Source organism: Chiloscyllium punctatum, chromosome 19 (assembly GCF_047496795.1).
Source record: "Chiloscyllium punctatum isolate Juve2018m chromosome 19, sChiPun1.3, whole genome shotgun sequence".
Classification (NCBI taxonomy): Eukaryota; Metazoa; Chordata; class Chondrichthyes; order Orectolobiformes; family Hemiscylliidae; genus Chiloscyllium; species Chiloscyllium punctatum.
In genome coordinates, this window is record NC_092757.1 from 81,386,987 (window position 1) to 81,404,621 (window position 17,635).

The 17,635-nt window shown below is 40.9% G+C and overlaps 1 protein-coding gene across 6 annotated transcripts in view; it reads right to left on the reverse strand.

The window, feature by feature from the left end:
* The window catches only part of LOC140491527 (rap1 GTPase-activating protein 2-like), a 407,584-nt gene that overhangs the window by 339,095 nt on the left and 50,854 nt on the right, over positions 1 to 17,635 (reverse strand). The window contains exon 1 of one of the 6 annotated variants that reach the window (XM_072589839.1): positions 10,543 to 10,600. The exons of 4 other annotated variants lie outside the window; for them this stretch is intronic. The gene's annotated coding sequence lies outside the window, so the exon portion shown is untranslated. Of the gene's footprint in view, positions 1 to 10,542; positions 10,601 to 17,635 lie in introns of those variants that run through there. One more of the 6 variants, XM_072589841.1, reaches the window with a different exon arrangement.

Here is a 17,635-nt window from a genome sequence, read left to right on the forward strand (position 1 = left end):
AACAAGCAGTTGGGCTGGGAGTCCGTGAACCACCGCAATCTGCGGTTGCAGGGGACTGCTGTGTGCAGCACCCTCCACCCCAGATCCTTGAGAGAAAGGGGGAGGACTCCCGCCGCGTTGAGAGCCCTTCACTGGGGATCTCCACCGTCCGGTGGCAAATGGGCACGCCAAGGCGTGTCTGGACGGTGGATGAGGGAGAAGAGGTGGACGGTGTGCAGCAGCAGTCGATACATGACCCGCCTTTTTACGTCCTTAAAAGGGACATACTCCTTTTTACTCTGTGTCAAACAATCTGTTCAATTAACAGCAATAGAGGAGGAAACATAAATGCATCTTGACAAGGAGAGGCATTTGACTTAAGAAGAAAATGTAATTTATTGCATGATAGCAATAGGCGAAAGTAAACTTGTCCAGTTAGGCATTATTACTGAGACCGACAGGAAGGCAGTGATTATTGTACAGTATAGTGTTATGGGTCTGAAGGTGTTAATGTTCATGTTACATTGGCTCCACCTATTCTACTGATGGTAGACACAGTCTATGCATGGAGATAAGTATTATTGTAGATTTTGGTGGGAACAGCTCTCTCTAGAGTCCTAGTAACTATGCTTGATATTCCTGTTATCTAAGAACAATGTATCTTTTGTAGATACTCTACAGTAGTGAATCCTCAGCTATTAATCTGGCTTCCATGGAATTGTATGCGGTTCCTCACAATTATGTTCAAGCCAATCTTTACTTTCAAACCAATGATACATCTTTGAGGAAGTATGTAAGCAGGTTACTTCATCAATCCAAGTTCATTGGACATCATTGCCTACCATACATGTCTTTGATGAACTAGACATTTTCACATCCACAATCACGGTACAAGAGGATTGCTACTTACTGACCACTTTCCTTGTTATAGATGGCTGCTTCTGACTGGTGCAGACCTGATCGGCTGAAGGGTCTTTTTGTGTGCTAGAGACCTCTATGACTGTGGGACTATGTACTGAAAATGCAGACACTGGGAGAACGTGCCAACTTCATGCAGACAGATGCCCAAGGCCAGAATCAAACCCAGGTCCCTGACGCTGTGCGACACCATGCCGGCCCATACTTTGTTGTGTTTGTGGAACCAACTGCCGACAACTAGTGGCTCGGGCAGAGTATTGCCCCAGTACTGAAAACAGCTTTTTGAAAGACAAAGGATTGAAATGTTGCTCTTGTACTTGTGTGGGTTGTCATACAACGTCAAAGTCTGCTATATCAAGTTGTTTTACTGTCTGAACAACTTCAGTTACAGATTCATCAAGTTGCACTGCTCATTCTTGTTCTTATTATTAGTTTCTTATGATGAACATTGCTAACTTTTAACTTCTGAATCTTCTTCAGTGATTATAGGAATGAAAAACATTTTCACTAATCCTGTATAGTTCTTGTGTAGATATTGTTTAGCATTTTTCTTCCTGTTGACAGTATAAAAAAATGCTCTTATATTAACATAGGTAATCTTAATGAGTCCTTTTATCTTTTTGGCTTCAGCTAATAGTCTAGGAAGCCTAACCAATTCTGAACCAGTTGTTCTCTTGGAAGGCTGGTATGGACACCATGGGCTGAATGACCTGCTTCCATGATGTAGGGATTCTATGAATTGGAACTGATTAAACTCCTGCTATTGCAAGGATATAGAGATCAAGATGTATGTGCAGGCTCAAATGGCGTTGAATGTAAATTACATGCATATTTTCAGTTCTGGAACCCTCTTAGTATTGCAATGCTATTTGAATCATACTTTCTCTCTTAAGTATTATTCCACCTGGAGCATGTAATTTCATTACTGCAGGCTGCAACTTCTGTTTCTTCAGACATGTATTTGATCAAGTAGGATTGTGACACTCACCCCTATATGAAGGTTAAAATTACTGAGGTGTCCATTCACATAAACAAGTCATGTCAGACTTGAATCCATTGAATGATCAATTTCTCCTGGGAATGTGTCTGTTTTAATGGTGGAGGAACTCTCATTAATGTTTTTGTATGAGTGAACATTTACTACTGTGGAAGTGTGTTCTATTTCTGCACATCTGGAAGTGACCCATAATCTTATGGACATAGCATTATTTTATCTTAGCTGGGCACTGCCTGTGTTTGTGAGGCTTTTTTAGTTCAAAAGTACTGACATGGATTGTACAGATCTGCTGCTTGGCCTACTCTGAGTTGGCTTGTCTCATGTGTCTGTAGTGTGTTTACACCTTATAAAGTAGATAGGTTCTGTTCCTGGGCTACGGTTGTCCTTCTCTTAAGATTTCTCTGGATGTCTTCATGGTTTTTGCTACCAGCAAGAGTGAATAGCTTGCTCCAAAGTCAAATCTTCTTTGTACGACAAAAATCTGACTAAGACTCAATAATGTCAACACCAAGTCTGCCTCTTTTGAATTCTGATTTCAAAGTTCCATAGCCACAATTTTCAATTAATCTGTTGAGATTGTTAATGAAATTACTTACAATTTCTCTTGGGTGCTGAGCTCTTCTGTCAAATCTTGCTTCTTCAAGATATTTATTTGTTTTCAGATTAATTATCAAAGGCTTTTAGAACCTTGTTTGATTCCTCAGTGACCAAAAACCTGTTGATCTCAGACTTTTATATATCCAATGACTGAATATCCCTAGCTTTTCAGGGTAGACACCACAAGATTCACAACTCTCTAAGGGAAGAAATTCATCTTCGCTGCACTAAATGGTTGCCCTCTTATCCTGAGACTATTCCCTTTGCTTTAGATTCTTCAACAAGGGGAAAACAGCTTTTCTGCATTTACCTGTCAAGCCCTCGGAGAACATTTTACGTTTCAATCAGTTTACCTCTCATTCTTCAAACTTTCACTTCTTTTATGGTCAGGGACATGAAAGAACCCAAGCTAAGCCTGGTTACAAATGGTTACTAACTTTTATTTCATAACTTTGCTTATGAGCGAGGACCTGTGAATGTTCCTGAACTGATTAGAATTAAAGACGAAATTCTCTTCCATTGTGAAGCCAACAGATTACAATTGGTTGTGTAAAAGCAGTTTGAATTGTTTGACTTGGCAATGGGCCTCCTTCACCGCCACTCCCTCACCACCAGACGCCTGGAGGAAGAACGCCTCATCTTACGCCTCGGAACACTTCAACCCCAGGGCATCAATGTGGACTTCAACAGTTTCCTCATTTCCCCTTCCCCCACCTCACTCTAGTTCCAAACTTCCAGCTCAGCACTGTCCCCATGACTTGTCCTACCTACCTATCTTTTATTCCACCTATCCACTCCACCCTCCTCCCTGACCTATCACCTTCATCCCCTCCCCCACTCACCATTGTACTCTATGCTACTTTCTCCCCGCCCCCACCCTCCTCTAGTTTATCTCTCCACCCTTCAGGCTCTCTGCCTTTACTCCTGATGAAGGGCTTTTGCCCGAAACGTTGATTTTACTGCTCCTCGGATGCTGCCTGAACTGCTGTGCTCTTCCAGCACCACTAATCCAGAATTCACACATTAAAGAAAAGTCTCATTTGCATAAAGGGGCAGTTTCGGCATTGCACTTAGGATAAAGTCATCCCTTTGTATATAAAGCTTGCTTGAGATCAATTGTAGCGTGTTCACGAGAAGTGAGAATAGGAAGTTTTGTATTATTAAAAGCATATGCACCCAAATTACAGTCTCAATCCTAGAATCCACAACTGCCCATGATATGACATTGATTGTTAGTATAAGGAAAGTAGGCCAATAAGGTTAACGAAACGAGAAAGGCACATTGTGCTCTCCAGCAAGATTAAGGTACCTCATTGATTTCCTTGAGACACTACTGTACAGAACCGAACTGCGTTTGGAACTATATACACACAAAGATTTTTTTATGAATAAAGTATATTTTTGAAATTTAAAAAAATCACGCAAAGGATGTTTTATTTTCCATGAATCCTTCACTGCTGTTAGAATTGTTACTGAGCAGAGGTCTGCATAGTCCAGAAACAAACTTAGCTTTTTCAGTATCTTGAAGAATTTGTTTGATACGCAGACAATTATTCCCATACTCTCCCTCCCTGTTTGCTAAATTTGCTATTCTTCTTCTTGCTGGTATCCATATCATATTGCATCGAATCTACTTTTCTCTGTAACTGTCAGCATCGCCTTCCACTTTACTCTCTAGACAAAGGGTAGCACTGGAACACAAAGCAAAATGCAATGGTGTGGAGCGAGACATTAAAGGATATTAAAGCTGGAGATATTAAAGCTGGAGATAACCTCAAATGTAAAGTAAGCAGCTGGCAGCTCAAAAGCATGGGGAGAGTGGGAGCAGGAAGATAAGACAAAGGCAGGAGCATGGGCAACTTGGAGGGGACCCAATATCAAACAAAAGGTAGAGAAATACATTATGAGTTTATGCTGTTTTGGCAAACAATATGAAAGGAAACTGCAAGAGTTTCTATAGGTAAATGAAAGGAAAAAGAATTGCTAAAGTGAATGTGAGACTCTGAGAGGATGTCATTGGGGAATTGATAATAGGGAACAGTGAAATGGCAGATATTTAAACCAATATTTTGCATTGGTCGTCATGGTGGAAAACGCTGTAAACATCCCAAAGATAACAGATAAGCAAGGTGCTATTGGGAACCAAGGTCTTTTAACAGTCTCTATCCAAATGGATAAAGTACTTGACAAACTAATGGGACGAAAGACAGACAAGTCACCAGGGCCTAGCGGCCTGCATTCAAGGGTTTTAAATGAAGTGGCTGCAGAGATACTGGAGGCATTGGTTGAAATATTCCAGCTCACTGGATACAGGAAGGGTTCCAGCAGATTGAAAAACTGCTAATATATTCAAGAAGTGAGGGTGACAGAAAGTAGAAAACTATATTCTGGATTAGAGTGGTGCTGGAGGAGCACAGCAGTTCAGGCAGCATCCGAGGAGCAGTAAAATCGACGTTTTGGGCAAAAGCCATTCCTGATGAAGGCCTTTTGCCCGAAAAGTTGATTTTACTACTCCTCGGATACTGCCTGAACTGCTGTGCTCTTCCAGCACCACTAATCCAGAATCTGGTTTCCAGCATCTGCAGTCATTGTTTTACCTAGCAGAAAACTATAGTCCAGTCAGCTTGACATCTTTTGTACGGCAAATACTAGAGTCCATTATTAAGGAAGAAATTGAGGGACATGTAGAAAAGCTTTATGCAATCAAACAGAGTAAACATGGTTTTGTGAAAAAGAAGTTGTGTTTGACAAATTTGCTTAAGTTCATAGAGGATATAACAAGCAAACTTGATAACAGCAAGCTGATAAATGTTGTGTATTGGATCTTGAGAATGCATTTGATAAGTGCCACATGAAAGGCTATTGCAAATTATAGGAACTCACTGCATTGAGGGTAATGGATTATAGTGCATGAGGATTGGTTAACACACAGAAGAGAGGGAGTCAAGATTAATGGGTCTTTTTCATTTTGGAAAGATATAACTAGTAGGGTGCCACAGGGATCAGTCCTCGGCCTTGATTATTTACTATTCATGTTCATGACTTGGAAAAGAGGGGAAAAGTGTAACTTAGACTAATTTGTTGATGATACAAAAAGGGTGAGTTGTGATGAGGACATAAGGGATCTGCAAGGAGGTATTGATTGGTGAATGTGAGGGCAAAACCTGACAGGTGTAGTTTAATATAGGGTAGTGTGAGACCAAACATCGTGATAGCAAATATCAAAAGGCAGACTATTATTAAAATGGAGGGAGACTCCAAAAAACACAGCAAAGATGGATCGGGATGTTCTTGTGAATGAAACACACAAAGTTAACATTAAATTGAAAATCTCTGCTTAGTGCCTAAGGTTACTGAGGATGGAGTTGAAAAATATTCCACTGATTTGAAATTTACCTGGCTAGGCAATGTGATAATAAGGAGGACGAGAGGATTTGAGCTATAGGGAGAGGCTGAATAGGCTGGGACTGTTTTCTCTGGAGATCAGTGGCTGAGGGGTGACTTTGTAGAAGTTTAGAGAATCCTGAGGGTGTGGATAGGGTGAATAGCCAAGGTCCTTTTCCTTGGGTGGAGGAATTCAAAACCGGAGGGATTAGGTTTAAGGTGAGAGGGGAAAGCTTAAAAAGGACCTGAGGGGTAACATTTTCATGCATGCACTGCCAGAGGAAGTGGTGGAGGCTGGTACAATTACAACATTTAAAAGGCAATTGGATGGGGATTTGAGTAGGAAGGGTTTAGAGAGATATGGGCCAAATGCTTGCAAATGGAACTAGGCCAGACTGGGATATCTGGCAGCATGGACAAGTTGGATCGAAGGGTCTGTTTCCTTGTTGTATGACTCTGTGATTCTATGTGCAGTGGGTAGTTAAGAAGGCATATGGAATTTTGATTTACAATGTTAGAGGATTGGAGATTAAAAAGAAAAATGTCCTGATATAACTACTTTGGGGTGTTAGTGAGGCCGCACCTAGAGTGCTTTGTACAGTTATACAGTCTCTGTATTTAATAAAAGACGTAGTGGCATTGGAAGCAATTCAAAGAGATTACCAGGAAGATTCTTCAGATAATAGAGTTGACTTATCAAAAATAGATAAAAATATTAAATCTATATTCATTAGAGTTTAGAAGATTGAGAGGTGATTTTATTGAAACATACAAGATCCTGAGGGACATAAATGGAAATTGTTGGAAAAGCTCAGCAGGTCTGGCAGCAGCTGTGAAGAGAAATCAAAGTTAATGTTTCAAGTCTAGTAACCCTTCCTCAGTGGGGACTTGGCAGGGTAGATGTTGAGAGGATATTTCTGTTAGTGGAGCAGTCACAAACTGGGTAAGTAGTTACATAACAAAGGGACAAAGCTGAGATGCGAAGGATTTTTTCTCCCAGAGGATGGTGAATATCTATCCCAGAGAGCTGTGGAGGTTAGATCACTGCCAGTAATGAGAGAGGAGGAAGAGAGATTTTCGTACAATCAAGGAGCTGAGGGCTATGAGGAGTTGGCATGAAAGAGACGTTGAGGCCTGGAACGGATTATAGAGTTAAAAATCACACAACACCAGATTATACTCCAACAGATTTATCTGGAAGTACAAGCTTTCAGAGCTCTGCTCCTTCATCAGGTAGCTAGTGCTACATAGTTACCTGATGAAGGAGCAGCACTCCGAAAGCTAGTACTTCCAAATAAACCTGTTGGACTATAATCTGGCATTGTGTGATTTTTAACTCTATAATCCGTCCCAGGCCTCAACGTCTCTTTCAAGCCAACTCCTCATAGCCCTCAGCTCCTTGATTGTATGAAAATCTCTCTTCCTGGTGTTGTGTGATTTTTAACTTTGTCTACCCCAGTCCAACACTGGCACCTCCACATCATTATAGAGTAGCAGGTCAGGAGTGAAGGGCTGAATAGAATACCTCTGCTACATTTCATATGTTCCAATGCTTTAAAATGATGAAGTATTTGTCAGCATAAACAGAGAAACTACTTTATCAGGTTGAGAAGTCCAGAATAAAGTTTCATAAAATTAGAATCTTAAAATTCAAGGGATGTCACTTGAAGGAGCCATTTTCAGACTAAAGAGTGATAAAAACCTGGAATTCACTGCTCGAGAGGTCATTTCTCAAGACTTTGTTTTATTAGGTAAGGCTATCAAGAGGTATGCAGCAACAGAGACGAGATTCTGACCAATCACTGAAAGGACAGAATAGGTCAGAGGGATTGAATGGCCTGCTGTTGTAACTAAGTGTCTACAGACTAGCTCATTGAATTCAGTAGCAGGAAAAAAACGGATATTATTTTCTTCCAACCAGCAGCTTTCCAGCCTGTGTTATTTACTGTTGTGATCCGAAGATAGGATATAATTACTGATGTCTTGGTTACTGCGGAGAGGTTTCTGACAATCAGTTAGTCAGCCTTTTGTTTTAAAAAGGCACAAGAGTTAAAGTTGACATTGTTGCATAAACATAGCTGATACACAACTGGGAAGGCTCTGTATGTTTCCAACACTCTCAAATGACCTCAGTAACACAGTTGTGCAAGTCTTTCTTATCTAAATTTACTGATGACACAAAAACAGCAGGCCTGGTATTGTAAGACAGGATAGGATTAATTAATGTCCACATGGTGAGGGTGACCCTTGATGGCAGTGATATTTGTATTTTATGTTTAGTTTGAGAGAGAGAAGGGAGGGCCCTTCAAACATGAATAAGGCATGAAAGCAAGTGAGTGAAGAAAGAAGAAGGCATAAGACCAAAATGGTGAGAGAGCGCTGAGCTCTGAGATGCAGTGGGATCTGGGTGTTTTGGTGCATGAAGCACAAAAGGTTAGTATGCAGTTACAGCAAGCAGCTAGGAATGTTATCATTCATTGTGCGGGGAATCAAATACAAAAGCGGGGGATTCTGCTTCAGTTATAAGGCACATTGGTGCGACCATGTCTGGTGTGCCTTTGTTCTGGATTTCTCAAACTCATAAAGTAGTTTCTCTGTTTATGGTGAGTATTGGTCTCCATTTTTAAGCAAGGATGTGACTGCATTGGAGGCATTTCAGGGAAGGTTTATACGTCTAATCCTTGAAGTGGGCAGTTTGGTGGTGGAAGCAGAATCCTTGAATATTTTTAAGGATCAGTTAGATAGATACTTGATAAGGGAGGGGGTTGATGCCCCTCAGGGGTAGACGCGAATGCAGAGTAACCAAATCAGCCATTATTGTTCTGAACGGCAGAGAAGACTTGAGGGGCCAAGTGGCCTACTCTTACTTGTAGTTCCTGAAGAAGGGCTTATGCCCAAAACGTTGATTCTCCTGCTCCTTGGATGCTGCCTGACCTGCTGTGCTTTTCCAGCAACACATTTTTCAGCTCTGATCTCCAGCATCTGCAGTCCTCACTTTCTCCTATTCCCTATCTCTATCCACCCTTACAGAGAGAGATGGCAGCTACAGACTACTGTCCTTTACATACCTCACAGCAGAAACAGAACCACAGTATGAGTGCTAGCAAATTAAATTTCATTTATAATGCTTGCAGATTCCTGATTTGAGCCTGTCATTTTATTAGATTGCACAAGTTTAGCTTCCTGCCTTTGGGTAAACTAACTTCCTGAATTTTATCAGTGGAGATAGGATACGTACAGTTGGACCTTATGGCTGAATTCCCATTCAGCATTAAGGAGTGCAGCTAATGCTTTTTTCCTATTCAGAGCCAAAACTATACTTGCATTAATTGATCAGACTTCTATGACATAAAAATTGGAACCTGGAACAGGTAATCTCTCCGTCTTAGTTTCCTCTATCTTGTCCCTTTGCAGATTAGCTCTTTTCTAAGTACCAGGAGACAATTGTTTGAAAGGCTTTTAAAGAATTTGCTTCTTTAAAAAAATCAGCAGATTACCTTGCAAGTCTGAGGTGGAATAAAATCAGATAATTTTTAGAGTAAGCATAATTATAGCCACCATACATACAGGCATATTTAAGATAGATTACATTATATACAGATAAACCTCAGACAAGGTTTAGGTAAAATTGTGATGCAGCATTTAGAGGAAATAACATAAAGATCCAACTGTAAATCATTCCTTAAATTACAATGGAATAATTGCTGTCATTTAATAATCTAATATGACCATCACCATCCAAAGCACACACACTGAACAGTTCGCAGTATGAATAAAAACCCCAAACATCACACCAGATAGAGGTTTTATACAAGCATTAGAAAGAAAACACAATAACAAGCACCATGAACTGATCTGAAGGCTGCAATTTCCTCTCAGTATTCTGAAGGCTAATCTGCTTGAGCTATACTCAGTGCTGGGTATCATCTCCAACCTTGATTATATCGAAGCTGTAGAATCATTTCCAGATATTAAACTTAATGTTTAATTTTCTTAAAAAATAGAGCATTGTGTTACAATATAAGATGTATTTATGCAATTAAATACACCTGAGTTTGAAGAGAAAACTATCAATCAATTCAACATGTTGTTTAACCCTTTAACAGCACCACCAATGCTGCAGCCACTGTAATTGTGGAGTTCAATAAACAAGTCCATCTCATTTGTGGTTCATTTTTTCTAAAAATGCTATAATGAATAACCCCTCCTCCATTATCACCCCCTCCCCATTCTCTTGGATACTCGATAGAGGGCTGAAACATCTTTGTATAATCCATTGCACGAAAAGCATTTTTGAAAAAGTCACCATTCAAACCTCTCAAATATTAATTTCCTACTAATCAAGATTTTGACTCATATTTTGATTTAATATTCAATTTATCAACAATCATTCATTTGTGTTTCACATAGCTCTTTCCCACTATTTCAAATACATTAAATCATTAAATCCCTTTTGTCTTCATGTCTTCTATTTCACTGTTTCGCCCACTCTCACCCTCTCAATCTTCCTTGTGGTTTTCAGACATAACAGTGCATATTATACATATCATATGCCCCCAGCTCAAATGAATAGTTTCTTAGTAATTGTGCCGGAACCACTCATTCTCTCAAGAAAAATCATTACTTTTAGTTTTCTTTCAAAATGACACAAGTATTTACTGCCTTACCTTCTGCGTTCTACACAACACTTCAGATGGGGAAGGAACAGTCAGCAGTTGCCCGGAATGATGTCAGCACTTTGCTGATGCAGTTGCACAGTGACTGAGCTTTCCCGAGGTGGAGCTACACACAGTAAGGACTGTCTTGGTTTGTTTCACCAGTTTGCCAGGAACTGTTGCCCTAAGCTGCTTTTGAAAGCTCCACTCTCTCCAGGCACAGAGGCAGGCAAGTGTCAAAATCCACTGACCAATGAGAAAACAAGTTGAAGATGATCACGCCTGCTGAAATTCCCAGTTCCTGAGTTGCACTGGGATTTTCTCTTCACTAAAATAAACTTGATTGACAAGCGCTTCCTTTATTGAGTACAAAAGACCCAGGAGCCAAGATTTATAAGTAACATTGGGACAAGAATAACTCATTTAGGCCCTCAATCCTATTCTTCTTTAGAGTGGGGATCATGGCTCTTTCTGTAGCTAACTTCATGTACCCATCTTAATATGTTTGCTTCACGAAAACATATCAATCACACATTTTAAATTAACAATTGATCCAGCGTTGACAATTGGTCATTTGTAGCAGAATTCCAAATGTTTATTTTACATCTAGAATGGTTTCTAATTGAATCACTGAAATGCCTGCTTTAATTTTTTGAATATTCTTCCTATTCTTCCACCAGTGGAAATGATTTCTCTCTTTATGAGGCTTTTCGGAACTCCCAAATATCTTGAAAGCTTTCATCAAAGTTTCCCTCAATGTTTTAGGGAAGGTGACCCTAGTTTTTGTAATTTCTCTTTATAATTTCATTTTTGCAGTACAAATGTCATTCTGGTAATTCTTTCTTGCTCACCTTCCAAAGTCAATACATCCTTCATATACTATGGGATCCAGCTCTCAATAGGTACAGTCTAACCAGGGCATTGTAGAAGCAAAACTTAATTTCTACCCTCGCATAATTTAGTCTTCTCAATATTGATATCACATTCCCCTAGCCATTTTAATTTTTTTTCCCTAGTTGCTTACAACATTTTAAATTTCAGTGAGCAAGAGTCCCCAAATATCTTTCACTGTTTCCAGCTTTAGCCAATTAACAAAATATTTTATTCTACTCCCAATGTGAACATATGGATTAGGACTAGGCCACTCAAACCAGGAAGCATGCTCCACCCTTCAATAAACTCATGCTTTATCCCCTTACTCCAGTCTCTGACCTACCCCTGATAACCTTTCACTCCTTTGTTTATCAATAATCTACCTGTACCTGCATACTAACCTTCTGCAACTCACTCACTAGAACACCCAGATCCCACTGCATCTCAGAGCTCTGCAATCTCTCGATATTTAGATAATTTGCTCTTTTTGAATTCTTCCTGCTTGCATACACTCTGAACTTATGTATTTATTCAGTCAGCGAAGGTGGTACTGGGGAGACAGGATGGTGCCAGGTGTGCGGAGGGAGTTGTTTTCATGAATTGGGGTGGGGGCATGTCTCAGATCCGAGTCTGGGGCATAAAAGGGTAGGCAAAGTTTGGAGGGAGCGGGGCATCATCGGTGTGTTGAGAGTCAGTTTAATAGCTCCAGAAGAGTTAGAATGGGATTTTAATCTTCCAGCTTTCCCTCAGTAAACATGAACTTAACTGCATAGCACCCCTGAAGAATCAGAGTGAAATGGATAGCTTTGGATAGTTGCAGGTGCAAGGGAATTGCCGATCAGAATTTTCAACTTCATCAGCAATTCTCTTGGGGGTTTGCTATTTTGGGATTTAGCAGGAGCCAATGCATTGAAACAACTCTCTGATCTTTGGAAAATTTGGGTCACTAGAATATTATTTTAAATAATAATAGCTTCTAACATTTTCCCTGTGACATACATTAAGTGAGCTGACTTGTAGTTTCCTGATTTTGCCTCCCTCCTTTTTTCAATAAAGTAACTGCATTTGTTATTTCCAATCTAATGGAACCTTGCACAAAAATAGAGGACTTTGAGTAATTGAAATCAATACATCACCTTGCTCACTAGCCACAGTTCCTAAGACTTCAGGATGACATCCATCAGGACTCTGAGATTTGTCAGCCCTGGCTTTATCAATTTGCTTCCTGAGTGATTGTAATTTTCTCGTGTTCCTCTCATTTCTTTTTGCTGTTTTTCAGCTATTTCTGGTAGGTACCCGCTATAATGAAGATAACACAAAATACCTGTTCAATTCATCTGCCATCTCCTCATTTTTTGTTGTTACTTCCCCAGACTCACTTTCACATTGCTAATCATTTTACACTTCTACAGAACTTCTAATGTCTGTTGTTATAGCTGAAGTTTATTCTTTTGTGTCTAAGTGTGAGTTGCGTTGTGTTTTTGGAGGGCATTTGCCATGAGAGCTGGTGAGATTTCTCAGTATCTCTTAACAAATGTGTCTCATCAATGATCTACCCCACTCCCATGGCTTCCCATATGTCTGATTCCAGCCCCATCTTACCATGCACCCTTCCTAAAACAACTCAAACGCAGCGGATATCGCAGAATGCATTGGCATCCTTTGCCTTTGTGCCAGCTTTAAAAGCTTGTTGTGTACCCAGACAAGTCTGTCATCTGGAGCTATGCTGCATTGTTCCTGACATTTGCCCCAGACATGGTAGACAGGGGGAAATTGTCACTCCCCCCCGCCTTTATGGGTAGAGACCTGGAGCTCCTGCTTGATGAGGTGGAGTGGCAACCTCTTCCTCAGGAACAGCAAAAGTCAGACTATGCCATCTGGGTTCAAGCACTCTCAGTGCCTGGGGGAATAGCCCAGCAATGTAGGAAGAAGGTCAATGTCATTCGCTGCTTCACCAGTGTCAATGCTACCGCCTTCTCTCTGATATCTCACACTCACTCTGTCTCTGCTACTGTACCCAAGGCCTGTTAAGATTCAGGCTCTACCCCTCTCACTGTTCCCCGCAGCTCTCTCATTATCAGCCACCAATCCCTGACACCACTAACTCCACACGCTCTCGGTGCTGACCACCGCTTGGGACACCTCCCCACCTGCACCAAGCTGCGCTGACCCACTTTCACCTCTCTAATACCTGTCTCTCTTTCATTACAGGAGGAAAAACAGCCGCCAATAGGGTAGAAAGACTCAAGATGAGTGATGGACTGCCTGACACTCAGCTGCTGTGGTGACCATCCTAATTCTGACCAATCCATGTGGCTGGCTGACCGTATCCAAGCTCCTAGAATAGTATCAGAGGCTGCCCTTGATTTGCTGAGCGGAAATTCTTTGGCCTCCCTTGACTTGACTGAGGCTTGCTTCAGCCCTTCGACCCTTTTGTACCAACCTGTAAATCCAATCTGAAGCCCATTTAACGTACACTATTCCAGCTTCATCCACATGTTTATCCAATGACCATTTAAATGCCCTTAATTTTGGTGAGTCTACTACTGTTGCAGGCAGGGCATTCCACACCCTTACTATTCTCTGAGTAAAGAAACTATCTCTGACACCCTGACCTACATCTATCACCCCTCAATTTGAAACCATGTCCCCTCATGCTAGCCGTCACTATCCAATGAAAAAGGCTCTCACTGTCCAATCCTTTGATTATCTTGGATGTCTGTATTGAGTCACCTCTCAACCTTCTTCTTTCTAATGAAAACAGCCTCAAGTCCCTCAGCCTTTTCTCATAAGACCTTCCTTCCATACCAGGCAACATCCTGGTAAATCCCCTTTGCACCCTTTCCAAGGTTTCCACATCCTCCTGAAATGTGGCGACCAGAACTGTATGCAATACTCCAAATGTGGCCACACCAGAATTTTGTACAATCCCTCTGCCAATAAAAGCTAACAAACTGTATGCCTTCTTAACAAACCTATCAACCTGGGTGGCACCTTTCAGGGATCTATAAACATGGACACCGAGATCTCTCTGCTCATCCACACTACCAAGAATCTTACTATTAGCCCAATAGTCTGTATTCCTGTTAATCCTTCCAAAGTGAATCACCTCACACGTTTTCAAACTAAACTCCATTTGCCACCTCTCAGCCCAGCTCCACAGCTTTTCTATGTCCCTCTGTTACCTGCACTGATCTTAGTGTCATCTGCAAATTTATTAACCCATCCTTCTCCGCCCTCATCCAGGTCATTTATAAAAATGACAAACAGCAGTGGCCACAAAACAGATCATTGTGGTACACCACTAGTAACTGAACTCCAGGATGAACATTTCCAATTAATCACGACCCTCTGTCTTCTTTCAGCTAGCCAACCTCTGATCCAAATTTCTAAGTCACCCTCAATCCCATGCCTCTGTATTTTGTGCAATATCCTATCACGGGGAAACTTATCAAACGCTTCATTGAAATCCATCTACACCACATCAACTACTGAACCCTCCCCACCTGTTTGGTCACCTTCTCAAATAACTTAGTAAGGTTTGTGAGGCACGACCTACCCTTCACAAAACTGTGTTGACTATCCCTAATCAAATTATTCCTTCCTAGATTATTATTAAATCCTATATCTTGTAATCCTTTCCAACACTTTACCGACAACTGAAGTAAGGCTCACTGATCTATAATTACCAGGGTTGTCCCGACTCCCCTTCTTGAACAAGGGAACAACATTTGCTATCTTCCAATCTCCTGGGACTATTCCTGTAGACAATGACAGCATAAAGATCCAAGTCAAAGGTTCTGCAATCTCTTTCCTAGCTTTCTAGTGAATTCTCCAATAAATTCCATCCGGCCCAGGGGACTTACCTATTTTCACATTTTCCAGAATTGCTAAAACCTCCTCCTTATGAACCTCAATCCCATCTAGCCTAATAGCCTGTATCTCAGTGTTCTTCTCAACAACATTGTCATTATCCAGTGTGAATACTGATGAAAAATATTCATTTAGCGCCTCTCCTATCTCCTTGGACTCCACACACAACTTCCCACTACCGTCCTTGACTTGCCCTAATCTTACTCCAGTCATTCTTTTATTCTGTGCTGGAGAAACTCAGCAGGTCTGGCAGCATCCATGGAGAGAGAAACCAACTTAACATTTTGAGTAAAAAAGTCAACTCTGTTTCTTCACAAAGTTGCTAGAATCATGGAGTTTTCCCAGCTCTTCCCATTTTTAATTCAGATTTCCAACATCAGCAGGATTTTGCTTTCACTGATTTACAAACGACTTAATTGTCCATCCCTGTAAGAAACATAAGCTAAAAGTTTAATTTAAACCCATTCATCTTCCAGGTGATTGCTTATTGCAACCACCCTGTTATCTCTCCCTTAAAGCTTGACCCCCTCTTTGATTCTCCATCCTCTCCCTAAACTATTCCAGATATTCAAATTTGACCAGGTTGGGTCTGGGATTCTGGTATCAAAGTCTGGTCAGTTTGAAAAGAAGCTTAAAGACAAGCTCCTTCTTGGCAGCTGAATCTCCACTCCCCTGAAGAAGGCAGAAACTTCTGAATAATACAAGATAGAAAACCTGAGACACAGACTTTAGCACAACTAACATTTAAATTCTGACTGTCTTTGTGTAGGTAATGAAAGAGGAGTGTAGGTGTGCAAAGGACAAAAGGACCTTACTCAAGAACCAACAAGTTAAGCTGCTCTCGACCATTTTTAAAGGGACAAGTGCAACTGAATCTGATATCTGATCAAATCGAGGAATCAACTGCTTAACTGGATGGACCTCATACTCAGGAACAAATAGAGCCTTGTAATATTGATAATAAGCATTTGATGTTGATTAATTTTGATTAATGTACATAAAGGGACAAGAAGGCACACACAATCTAAAGCTCAATAAGGTCAATTGATATCTCAGCGCAAACCTGACAGGAGCAAGTGATAGTGATAATTACTTTATAACCATATATAAAGTTCATCCTCCATATAGAGTTGGGTCCAATTATAAAAGGAATCTCTGGCTTTGTTGAATTAGGTGGTGGTGTATTGTCCTTTGTAAAAGGAGTGCAATGTATTTGGACAGTGTGGGTGCATGTTTGATCGTTGAATTGTAAAACATTAACCATTATTATCTGCATATTGTATGTACTTTAGTGGCAAACTTTCCAGCCTTGCAAAGCAACCCAGTACTGCGCTATTGCTAATTTACAGGAATATCAGATTAATCTCTAGTCTTCCCTCCTCAAAGGCAAAGACAATGGGATACAATACTTAGAGTACCAGCTCCTTTCCTGTAAATCAGCCTTTTAAAAAATTAATTATTGGGATATAAGTGTCAATGACCAGCATTTGTTACCCATTCCAAACTGACCTCAAGCATCTTTCTTCAATTGCTGTAATCTAAGCGGTGTTGCAAATTCCAGGATTCTGACCCAGCAACACTGAAGGAGTGGTGACACAGTCCCACGTCAGGATTGTTTCTGGCTGGGCGATGATGGACCCATGCATCTGCTGCCCTTGCTCTTCTAGGTGGTAGAGGTCATAGTTTTGGAAGTTGGTATCGAAGGAACCTTGGTTAGATGCTGCAGTGCATCTTGTAGATAGTACACACTGCTGTCACTGTGCATCAGTTGTGGATGATGTGAATGTTGAGGCTGGAGGTTAGGGTGTGAAACAAGCAAGCTGCTTTGTCGTGGATTGTGCTGAGTTGAGGAATATTGCTGGAGCTGCATTCATCAAAATAGTTGATGAGTATTCACACACACCCTTGACTCGTGCCTAGCAGATCGTGGGCAGGTCTTAAGGAATAAGAGGTGAATTTCTCACTTAGGAACGCCCTGGATGTTGATGGTGAGGGATTCTCTGATGCTCGTGCTGTTGAATGTCAAGAGAAGATAGTATGACTCTCTCTCTGATTATTGTCTGGCATTTGTGTGTCTTAAAGGCTACTTGCCACTTATCAGCCCAAGTCTGGCTGCTGTCCTCAAACTGTTTGTGAAGTTGTGATTAGCAGTGAACAATACTATCAGCAGTGAATATCCTCATGTCCAGCCTTGTGTAAGTCTCAGCATTGAGTGTCTGAAGGCGAAAGTGAGTACTGCAAATGCTGGAGATTAGAGTCGAGAGTGTGGTGCTGGAAAAGTCCAACAGGTCAGGCAGCATCTGAGGGGCAGGAAAATCGATGTTTTGGCCAAAAGCCCTTCATCAGGAATGAGGCCTGA